This window comes from Pogonomyrmex barbatus, unplaced genomic scaffold (genome assembly GCF_055798465.1).
Source record: "Pogonomyrmex barbatus isolate J1 unplaced genomic scaffold, ASM5579846v1 scaffold4, whole genome shotgun sequence".
Classification (NCBI taxonomy): domain Eukaryota; kingdom Metazoa; phylum Arthropoda; class Insecta; order Hymenoptera; family Formicidae; genus Pogonomyrmex; species Pogonomyrmex barbatus.
This window is the reverse complement of record NW_028297138.1, coordinates 2,399,816-2,412,414: the sequence shown is the minus strand read 5'-3', so window position 1 is coordinate 2,412,414 and position 12,599 is coordinate 2,399,816. Positions and strand designations below refer to the sequence as shown.

General features: G+C 36.1%; 1 protein-coding gene and 1 long non-coding RNA gene across 7 annotated transcripts in view; one reads left to right on the top strand and one right to left on the bottom strand.

Annotated features, from left to right (window-relative positions):
• The window catches only part of LOC105423790 (transmembrane protein 114), a 517,194-nt gene that overhangs the window by 150,919 nt on the left and 353,676 nt on the right, over positions 1 to 12,599 (top strand). The gene's annotated exons all lie outside the window — the stretch shown is intronic.
• Positions 1 to 12,599, bottom strand: part of LOC148935632 (uncharacterized) — a 136,116-nt gene that overhangs the window by 80,754 nt on the left and 42,763 nt on the right. The window lies entirely within an intron of this gene.

Sequence of the window (12,599 nt, the reverse complement as noted above, 5' to 3'; positions counted from 1 at the left end):
ATTTTATCCGATGAATTATTATTTTACCAAGCGACAGCGAATTGTGCTAATCGCGCAAATATGGTGTAATCGTTCGACATGAAGCAACTGTTAACCGGGTTGCGCGGCCCTTACGCGGAAAACCGCCGCGCGACCCAGAAATATACCGCGAACGCTGACGAGCATGTTGATGATACGGCAAGGACCGGCCGCCCGGAACAGGATAAAAACGGGAGACCGATATGAGGAGAGGACTCGTCGAGATCCGCGTGCCGTCACGGCTGTCGCGGTTTGAATTAGAAAAGACAAACTGTATTGAGTTTTAATAAAATTTATTAAAATAAATTATAAAGTGGTGAGTGCTTCCTCCCCGCCGACTCCTGGACCGATCCTTCGAAACGACCCGCACAACAAAAGATTTAAAAAATGAGATAAGAAATTTAGACAATTGTTGTTATTATTTTAAGAGAAAGTATATTTCCAATGGTGAATAAAAACACAATAAAAAGATAGAAATAAATATCTTCATCAATATAATTAATAATGAAAAAGAATAGTAAACATATAATTTATTCAATATAAGAAATGATGAAAAAGACCTAAATTTTTTATCTTTTCGATGTAATAATAAAAAAATTACGAATGTCAGTCCTAAACCCGAATAAGTCTCATATTTACTGTCGTCTCCTATAAAAATATTTTTATCTGATAATAACAGAAATTCTTAAGTAGACACCACAAATTTCCTTTATTTTACCTTTATTATCCACGATTTGTGTGGATCCTTTATTATCCACGATTTGTGTGGATTGATTTTGTTTATTTCACAATTTTACTAATTTGGCAAATGTCATTTTATATTTTTTCTTATGTATAGTATCACTATCTAAAGTTTTTTCAAAATCTCTCACCACAACAAGATTTAAAGTATGATTCACATATCTATAGTGTGAGTAAATAAATTTACTTTATATGTTTACTATTCTTACGGAAGAGTAAATAAATTTTCTACATTCATATTTTCTGCCTCATCCATAAAGATCACTTAAATTGTGAAATTCTATAGATTTTTCATCATTTTCATCCTTTTGGAAATTTCTAATAGGATCATTTATTTATAAAGTATATTAAAATATTTTATATTATTGATTATATCTATTTTAATAATTATGTATATTATTTTTTTAATTATATTTTATACATATTAATTATGTACAGAATGTCTTATCTAACATAACTATCTCTTTTATTTTCGTAGAAATAAGATCAAATAAAAAATATGTTCAAACAAGTTGTCTGATTTGGAAGGAAATAAAATAAAAATAATAAAATTAATTTTTAAAATAATTGACTTTTCAAGATCATAGGAAGCTGATTATTTTTTTCTAAAAAATCTATGTAAATTTATTTGAAAAAATGATAATCAATTTCATGTAATTCTAAAAAATCAATTTTTTGAAAAACATTTTATTATTATTTGTCTCTCTCTTTACACATAGGCCATACAATTTTTATCTGTGGACATATTCTTTATTCGATCTTATTATAAAGAAAAAGAAATAGATAGCTTTATTAAATATCTTATCTATCATATATTAATTAAATTTTTTATATATACATATTATAATTATATATACATTATACATTATATTTATATATACATATTATAAATATTATATCCATATAGAAACATATTCTTACAATGTAATAAACCTTTTAAAAAATATACAAAATATATTTGAAATATTAACTTACTGAAAAGCTTTAACAAAATTTGATCGATTGTCGGTTGTTGTACAACATATTTTATTTTGGATATAGTATTTAAAAAAGAATGAATTAATTGCCTGAGTTAAAATATCATATGTATGTTTTCCAGTCATTCTGCGGCAAGTTAGTGCAGCCGATCCTCTAAAGTTTTAGGATTAAAATCCAATGGATTGGATCTTTTCATTTTAAAATACATTTGACGAAATCTTTCTCTTAATGTCTTTCAGCACATTACAGAAATATGTGAAGGAAGTCCAATTCTAATAAGATTAATAAATACTGGAGTATCAACAATGGAAAGAGGTTGAATATTTTCAATAATAAAACGCAGTAGAGCACTTTATCTAATTGTTTTTGAATATTGAGGACCCAGAACCCCATCTTTCCATCTTCAATATATTATTTGGAATAATATTATTCAAGGAATCTTCATTAGATATTTCTCTGACAATTTAACTTTTGCCTTATGTTCTCCAATAGATGTGGATGTTTTGTCTATTAATTTTATACATATAATTAGAAATTGTCTAAATTGAAAAAACCGTTCTTTTATTTAAGCCTACTTGTTATATTTACTATTTCATATACACGTATTTGATGTAAGATTGAATGTTTCGTATAATTGCATAAAAATTTAAAAGTTTAATTTTTAAAATTAAAAGAATTTAATTTTTTTCTAATATTATTTAATTTTATTACATATTATTTATTACATATTATTTACTTTTAATTGTTATTTATTTAAATATTCCCCGATAGCCAAACTTGAAGAGACAGATTATACGCAGAGTCTGCTATAAGTTTATGCTAAAAAGGCAACAGACTCTATAATATCTGACAATGTCAGCAAACTGTCACTAGAAATCTAACTTGTTGATATTCTAGCAACAGATTAAATAGCAGACTAAACAGCAAAAATCGAGCAGACTCTGCTGCAATCTGTCATCAATCTGACGGCAGAAAGCGAGCAGCACCTCTATGACAATCAATCTGATGGCAAACTGAGAATAAGATCTGCTTGATTTCTGCTGCCAGTCACAGAATGTCAATAGGTTCTATCAACAGAATGTAAGCAGATGAGACCTTAGATGAGGTCAGTTTATTAACATTTTCTGATCAAATCTATGCCAGTCTATCGACATTCTGCTAACATTTTGCTCACTTGGTTTTCATATATACTTCGCCATTAGATTTATTTATAATTTATTATTATTATTATTATATATAGCTTACAATATAGCTTACTGGTTGATCCCTCGACCTTATACGCTCGTCCTTCTTAGATGCAGCTCCACTTTATTCTGCTCTGTCACTACACACATCACTACACACTGCTACACTACGGAGTTAACCGGCTCGCACATCGAGAGAGGAGCGACGAGAGTCACGACACTTTTCGCAATCACATGTCCGCACATACTTCGCGTTTACGCGCCCATTTTGAATGTGAAGTTTCATATATAACAGAAGATATCGCCACGTATCGCGTCTGGTACCTCCTCGGGACCTCCTTTGTTACAAGAGACGCGATGTTGAAGAATCATCATGTGTACTTGGCGTCGATCGTATCGATGAATCTGACTAGGCGATCAAACGTTACATCGATACATCCGTTGAAATCATATGGCATAGCGTCGATTCGATCATCATTATGCGTACATTTAAAGATTCAAGATGTACGAGTGTAATATCGTTCATCAAGTAAACTTTGACGGTTAACGGTCCGAAACGTTTATAAAATTGTCTTTGTAATTGTTTCGAAACAATTTGTAGATATTCCATTGTTGCTCATAGAGCTGCTCTCACGTTTTGACAAACAGTATAAGTTCCTGTTCCCGATGATTTCCTAAGGCGATCTCCACGTAGCTCGGTGGACCAACGTTAATAACCAATTTCAAGAAATTTGTAGCGTGTAGCGTACAGAGTGTATCGTCTACTAGTAAGCGTATCGCACGACGCTCCATCGAAATGTATAATAGAAATTAAGTACATAATATTGCGTAATGTTGCAAGAAAGAGAAAAAATAAAAATAAAAAATGTCGAAACTTACGCGTTATGTTCCTTCTTCGTTTTGCCGTCGTATTTTGTGCTACTTCCTTTGGTGGAGTATATCGCGCGCGGATTGTTCAATGGAGGACTGATCGCACTCGCACATCCTCCCTTCTTATTCGGGGGCTCGAGCCATGCTTGATGCAATCTCTCCTGTCGTGCTCCAGGAGGATTATTTGTATATTTGCCAATGGCGTTGGAGGGTGTCGTCGCTGCAGTCCGACCTGCATCCATCGAGAGAATAGGACCATCATCTCTCTGGAGTACCGGTCATGGAGATTTGAGAGAATACATGTATATATGTATATTGTAATATACGTATATATGTGTATCATTGTATTGTTGACGTGTTATTCTAAACACGTTATTTGCGATAAATATCATTACATGCCTTGGTAGTTGAAGGGATAAGATGCCTGCCCGGTAAGCAGGAGATCCAGGTTCGATTCCTGGCTGAGGTGGTATTTTTTCGCAAAATAATTACGAGTTTTCACGACTGGTTCGTGGTCGGGCCCCGTGACGCACACCCTCCCTTCTTATTTGGGTAAATTTTGAAATGGCAGAGCATTAATCCTTCCCTTTTCTCCCTATTTTTTTAAGAATTTCTTTATTGCGATCAAACATGTAGCGACATGTATTGCTAAAGGAGCATGATAACGTGTTTAATTTTTTTTCCAGGAAGAACCGCGATAAGATGGCTCTTAGAAATCGACGATCACACGTCGCGTATTAAGAAAAGCGCCGATAATCCGGCTGCTATAAGCAAATTGCGATTCAGAGACCATGCTCTGATTTAGACAAAGAAGTAGCATTGACGACTGTACGTATTGCGACCTATTAAGAAAAGCGCCGATAATCCAGCTGCTATAAACATATGTACGTGTCACGACGTGTTAAGAGAAGCGCCGATAATTCGACTATAAACAAATTGCGACTCGGAGATCATGTTCCGATTTAGACAGAGGGACAAAGAAATTGCCAATGATATATAATATAATAGGTCATTGGGCGCGCAGAATCACAGTAGGCACCTGGAAAGTCTAATGAATCGACCGAATGTGAGAGAAAAAAATAGTTGACCGTGAGAATTGTGACGGAAAATATCAACCTCAAAGACGTCGCAAATATAGTGGACGAAGTGTTTAAAGAAATGAACATTAATATTGAGAACGAAGAGTTTTCCGATGAAAGGCACGCGTTGTCTGACGATAGTGATTGTATCAGTGATTAGAGTGAGGACAGATCATGAAGAGCAAATTGTCACGCGTTCGGCATTCCTTGCACTGAATCTCCATAAAAAACATTGTATGATATAATTTTATTATTCAACATGGTGATGCTCTGGTTGTATGTGCTAAATACATTGTTCTTTTGACGAATACTGATATTAGAGTAATGCATGCTGTTAGGAAGCATGAGATAAATACTTTTGGTGCGCTAAGCGATCGGTTTTGCTCCAACTGCAGGCAGCCTTTGTTTGTATATACAATAATTTCATGTAACATGTGCCCAATTTGCACCAAGTAAGAAAGACAATATTGTGAACAAATCATGTGCAAGTGCTCCGTGGAAGAGTAATATAAAAAAAAATATGGAACACATCGAGCGAGAGGAACGCGAGCTGTTGAAGCAGTGTAGCCAGATCGCTTTGGTGGAGTGTTTCGCGTGATTGCAATGATGCGACAAGTGCATCGAGCTCGAAGAACTCAGTCGTGTTAGGCATTCTTGACTCACCGTTGGAAATAGACAATCTGTAGTGATGAGGATCGCGCGACTCGCGAAGATGCAAAGATTCAATTAAAAAGATGTTTCGTATACATCGGTAGCGAGTACGCGAGTATTAGTGGCAATAATAAATCTTGCGTTTGCCGCCAAATCGATACAGCGTTTGAAAATCGTATATTGACTGATGCGGTGATTAATGCGAATTTTTGGAAGACGCTGGTAGTACAGTGCTTGAGCGAGTGCGAGGCGCTGTAGAAAGACACGGTAGTGTGAAAGTGAACACCGTGTTTAACAGTGAGTTTGTGACGGGCGATAAACGTGCCAATAAAAGTATAAACACTTCACTAAAAATAGTGAACTCTTTCGAGTGTCGAATGTGCACGAATACGAGCAGCATGTCATTGAACCCACGTTAGCATCGTTCGAAGAGTTCCAGGAATGCGACAATGGATGGGTGAATCCTCAATCTGACTATAAATGTGAGTAAACATAATCCCATGCGCGGGATGTTACACTCAGTTACCGCGAAAAATTATGTTAAAGAAAGCGGTGATTAATGTGCAATCAACGGAAAATGCGTATTTCGCGTGGTCGATAATCGTGGCCTTGCATCCAGCCGAAAGGGATACAAATCGGGAATCGTCGTATCCACATTATACGACGATCTTGAATCTCCAAGACATTATGTTTTTAGTGACGTTGAACCAATTTAAGAAGTATGTTGTTCAAACTTGGAGATTCAAGATCATCTTAATAATATCTACATCAACATTTACGAAATCGAGGGAAAAGAGACTCTCCCGATACATCTGACAACAAAGAAAATGGAGAAATACGCAAATCTGTTGTGCAGGATCCGCGCGATGACAATGCGGGGCGACTTCGCGTGCATCAAAAACCTGTCCCATCTCGTGAGCTCACAAATCAATAGAAATACACGCAAGAAATTCTTTTGCGATCGGTACGTATTGTAAATTATAAAATATTTTATAATGGTTTATTAAATACTAAAAAAAAATCATGTTTTCCTTTTGCAGATGTCTACATTACTTTATTTTATCCGAAAAAAAAATTGTAATCGCACACGGTGGACTGCGAACGAATAAACGACTGCGCCATCCGACTGCCGAGCAAGAACGAAAAGCGGCTTGAATTCAAGAATCATTTGAATAAAGAACGACTTCCATTCATTGTTTATGCGGATCTGGAGTGCGTACGACGAAGGACGGAATCAGAGAAAGAGGACGCGTCGTATACCTATCAGCAGCACGAGATTTTAGTGTCGGATACTACATGCGATGCTCGTACGACGATGCGTTATCGGCGTATCGGTTTCGACGCGATGAAGACTGCGTTGCGTGGTTCGTTCGACAACTTGGCACTTCGAATAAAAAATCTGTTATTCGCGAACATCTGTTATCCCTATGAAAACATTGCCGAGAGAACAGTTGAAGGCATACCATAGCGCGACACGTTGTCATATTTACGAGAAACCATTTGCGTCGGACAACACGCGGGTATCGATCATTGCTTTATCGATCGATATCGTAGTCCCGCTCATTCAAATTGCAATCTAAATTATAACAATAATGATAATTATAGCCGATATATGTTTCAACAAATAGACAATAGAGGCTTCCATTGGCAGATGGGTCTTCGTGTCGAACAATTTTTTGCTTTTCTAAATTTTAAGACAATGCTTATCGCGAACTACGTGTCGCTAATTTTTAACGATCTTGCAACGTAGTCTACTCAAAGCTAAATCTAAATTTTACCCCTTCCCTATTAAATCGATAATCAATTTGAAATCGATTAATTCCCGATTATTGGAAATTATTTTTATTGCGAAAAATTATGAACATTCATACTAAATTCCCATAGTTTTTCACAATTTATCCGATTATGACGCGCACTTTATCATGGAAATAACTATAGCGTTCAAAGGCAGGATCGAGGTGCTGCCGATAACAAAGGAAAGATACATTTCGTTTACTAAACACGTTAATGATACCACCGCGAAATTACATTCGTAAAATTGCGTACAATTACGGTTCATCAAGTCATACAAATTTTTAGGTACCAGCCTAAATTGACATCTTTTCTAACGAGGGGTAAATTAAAAATTTTGCGTTCCAAATTTTTCATTTCAACATTATCGAACGAGGATTTTGACTTATTGATGCATAAAAGTTTCTTTTCCTACGAATACGTGGATCGTATGGAAATGCAGGACGCGCGCCTACCACTGCGCGAATCATTCTGTAACTCGTTGACCGGTGACACGGATAGGGAACGATTATGCGCCCGCCGCGAACGTTTAGCAGCAGCTCTCAATTGAAACCCTAGGCCAATATAGTGATCTGTATTTAAAAACCGATGTCTTGTTATTGGTTCGACGTTATCGAAAATTTCCGCGAAAGTTGCATTCAAAGTCTCGATCCCGCGCATTACTACACATTGCCAGGTTTCACGTGGAACACTATGCTGAAATACATACGCGCGTAAGACTAGAATTGCGTATCGACATCGATATGGTTATGTTTATCGAACGCGGTATACACGGCGGCCTCAGTCAATGTTCCGGCAGATACGCGCAGGCCAATAACAATATATGCGTTGGTACAACTCATTAAAACCGTCGTACTTGATGTACTGCGACGTGAACAAACTGTACGGATGGGCGATGTGTCAACCACTGCCCTATGTCGAATTTCGATGGGTTGAAGTCATTGCGAGCTTTGACACGAGCGCGATCGCTCCGGTTTCGCCCATGGGTTATATTCTCGAAGTTGATCTCGAGTATTTGCATACACCAGGGGTCGACAAGTGGGCACTACTCGCGAGCGCCCAATGCCGGCGGGCAACAGTTGAGCGCACTGGAGCTAGCGTTAGGCCGCTAGGCGCAATAAAGGAGACAGCAGGAACGTCTATTCATTGAACGTGCTGTTCAAGGAGTCAAAAAATATTGTGTCACACAAATTTAAATCCAGAATTAGTATAAAATAATAACTGTCTATATTTTAAATAAACAATTCTTACAACAATGTTAAATAAACAATTCTTATAACATTTAATTAATATTTGATTCATGGTTTTCCAATATTATATACGATATATCAGGTGTTATTACTAGTATATGGATAACCATGACTCGTCACCATGACAAACCTCCACCACTTTCCCACTGATGCCAGGGGCGTGGCTGTCAAAAACTGTCAGTCACGTGGAAATGGAGCATTCTGATTGGTCGGTGGGCGTGGCAGGTGATAATTAGTGGGGAGTTCTGATTGGCTGAAGCCAAAGCTGCCCAACACGTGATTGGCTTTGCCCATAATACCTCATGTGTGTGATTGATTGTCGAAATGCCAGACGAAAAAGAAGGGGAAGGGAGAGAAAGTGTCTGGGATCGTTCGAGTTCCGATGATATTCTTCATTCCTTGAAAAGCAGCTTGCTGCATTACAACTACAACGGAGTAAGTTTTTCTTTTTTTCGATGATGATTGTTCCTCCGCTTTCGAGTCTGCTAGCGTACTTCTAGTACGGCTTTCTTTAGGAAAATTTTCATTTTTCATACGTCACCAATACAGCTTTCGCTCCGTAGGTAGAGATGAAGTTGATGAATATGTTTGCAAATATGATAGGATTTACTTTACTTTTGTTGCTTCCGCTTTAAAGTACGCGCTCATGTCCCGAATACTCTTTTGAAATTGCTGCCACTTGTCCGGATCAAAACTGATTCCTTCTGTAGAATTACCACTCAATTTGACGACAGGCTCGAAGATATTCTCCTTAGATAATTGTAATCCCATGTATAATTTCTTCGTATGAGAGGTATTGAGAGAGTACGTCGTAAAAAGCAACAAATTTTGTTGCACATTTTGCACAGAGTTCTTGAATATCTTGCGAATATTTTTTACTTTAGCGGGATTTGCAGCTTCTTGTTGTCCGGCCATATTACGAGAGAATTTTGAATAAATGTTCACTTTTAACGAAAACTTGAAGGAATATTTTCGAATGTCGATACTCGAGTGAAGCAATGTGCCAGTATGTACAGCAATATCTACTTATATAGCATTTCCCCTTCCCTTAAAATAAACAAAAAAAGTACATTTTATAAATAATATACAGTCAAACCAAAGATTCTAGAAAAAATGCATCTCTTCGCTTTGTATCTCCTCTTTTTCAAGGAAAAACTTTTCTCGAATAACAGAATTATTACAGATTCGATCATGTTCGAACACGCGTGTGTCTTGGATGTTAGATGAGAAAAATTTTAAATAAATAAATTATTGCACATTCGAGTAAACTATAATTTAACGCTGCTCTTTTTTCAACAAGGAAAGAATTTTCTCGAATAAAGCGAATAGCAGGTTCGATCACGTTCGAACATGCTTGGATATTAAATGAGAAAATTAAAAAAAACCATCGAAAAAAATCATACAAAAACTATTTCAAAAAGAAGAAATTATCGAAATATACAATAGAATTACGAGTAAGAAATATTTTATAAATGTTAAATTTGAAGAAGCGAGATCTTTCCTCAAATTTAATAAAATAACTATTCATTTGAACGTGATATACTACTGTGATAAAATATAAACGAGATTTTTGTTATAGAGTGAAAAATCGTTATTTATTCTACAAAATCAAATTCGTCGCCTTCAAAATAATCCCCTCCCGATGCAATACACTTATGCCAACGCTTTTTCCAATCCTCGAAACACTCTGAAAACTCTTCTTCCGGAATGGCCTTCAATATCTTCTTCGTTTCGGCTTGTATCTCCTCAATCGATTCAAAACGATGTTTTGGGAGCGGTCTTTTGAGTTTACTGAAAAAAGTTTCTATACAAAAAAATCACACGGTGCTAAATCAGGCGAATATGGTAGTTGTGGAATATGGGTCGAGTTTTTGGCGAAATGATCACGAAGAACCAGTGCAGTGTGAGATGCATTATCATGGTGCAAAAACCATGAGTTGTCTGCCCATAAATCTGATTTCTTGAGGCGAATAGCTTCACGCAAATGACGCTCAAATAATATTCCTTGTTGACAATTTGGCCCGACGGAAGGAATTCATAATGCACCACGATAATCGAAGAAAACTGTTAACAAAACCTTGATTTTTGAGCGACTTTGGCGCGATCTTTTTGGTCTTGCCTCACCTTTTGCACGATATTCATTCGATTGGTCGGTTGTTTCCGGGTCGTACGCCTAGATCCAAGTCTCATCTCCAGTTATCATGCGTTTCATCTTGTCCTGGTAGTCAGAAATCATTGTTTCACACACTTCAACGCGACGCTGTTTTTTCAAAAAATTGAGTGTTTTCGGAACCAATCGAGATTTGACTCTTCTCAAGCACAAATGATTTTTCAAAATGGTCTGGACTGATCCAAATGAAATGTTTACATTATCGGCAAGTTCTCTAATTGTCAATCGACAGTTTTGGAGCACCAAATCCTTGATTCGCTTCACGTGTTGTTCAATAGTTGATGTTTTTGGTCGTCTTTGATGTAATTCGTTTTCTACGCTTTCTCGACCATCTTTCAACATTTTATACCAGTCAAATACTTTTGGTCTTGATAGAGCCTGGTCACCAAAAGCCTTCTACAACATTCTGAACGTTTCAGTAGCAGAAATTTCATTCCGCAAACATAAAATAACAAAATAAAATACAATTTCTTTGCCCAACAGAATCACACATCGTAAAAATCGAAAAAAATATTTTTGGATATTCACAAAAACGTGAAGCGTTCACTATTAAACAGATGAAGAGAATGACATGAAATTTCACACCGATGTCAAAGACAGTACTACCAACTTAATCAAAAAAATATTTGTCAGAATCCATGAACCTACGCAGTTTAAATTTAAAAATCTCGTTTATATTTGATCACAGTAGTATGTCTGGCGCCGTTTATGCGTTAGTAAACAAAAAAGGTGAAATCGAAAAAGAGTCAAGTCTAGATACAAAGAATACAAATTTTCAAGATAAAATGATTTATTACTTGAGATAACATTCTTACCCCCCTTTCTCCCTGAAACTACAGAATAATTCTATAAGTCTCTTTTCCGTATGGAAAAGATAGGATTTTTTTTATAAATAGTGCGTTGTTTTTATAAATAGTCTTACGCTATTTAAAACTATTTCTGAGTTGAACTCTTTCGTGCTTCACTTCGGTTTCATCACGCAAGTTTTAAAAGTTTGTGTTCGGGTTATTTTGTGCGAATAAAGGTGCGAAAAATGGGCAGTGAAATAATCAGAAGAAGCATAAAGTTAACATCGATGCTGGATACTCGCATAAATGCGGAGAAATTTTTATTTAAAATATCCAACGTTTCGCTCGATGCTAACTATCTGTTTTGCACACGTTTTTCGTATGAATGTTCCAATACAATATTGGGAATATTGTATCAGTTAGGATACTTTGGTACCGACGCGCGGTTAATCCGAATTGCCGGAGAAATAATCGAATTGCGACGTGCAGCTGGACATAAGGAGGAGGATGTGGGTGAACACATCCAAAATCTCCTCTCGCATTTTTATAATGGTAAGCTCTATTATTTCTATATATAAATAATTCGAATAACAAACTCTGTTTAGCTAATTTTTAATAATAAATTAGAAGGAAATGCCCCTCAAGGAGGACCCTCATCAAAGGGTCACTGCGTTGGTGTATCCTCTCACGCAGATTCGAAGGTGATGCGCGGAGGAAGATCCAGAAGCAGGATCAGCGCGTAAGTAATATCACTAAAAAACTAGACAAGAGTAATATTAAAAATGTAATTTTTTATTTTCTAAGATTAAAATATTAAATGTTTTTAGGAAGGGCACGTGTTGAATTAATGCAGAAAAAGGAGGCGCCTCCAAAAATTATTTAGCTCTCGTCTGGTAGGTTTACATTTTCAAATAAATAATTTCTAAAACAAATAGTAAAAAATAAAAAATCTTAATACAACTTTGTTTTTTAGATACGGAAGTAAGTACTCCCGACCCGCGTGTGTTTTCGCCTGGTTGATAGAGAGAAAAAATATTAATTAAAAGACATAATAATTATATTAATTAAGAACATAATAT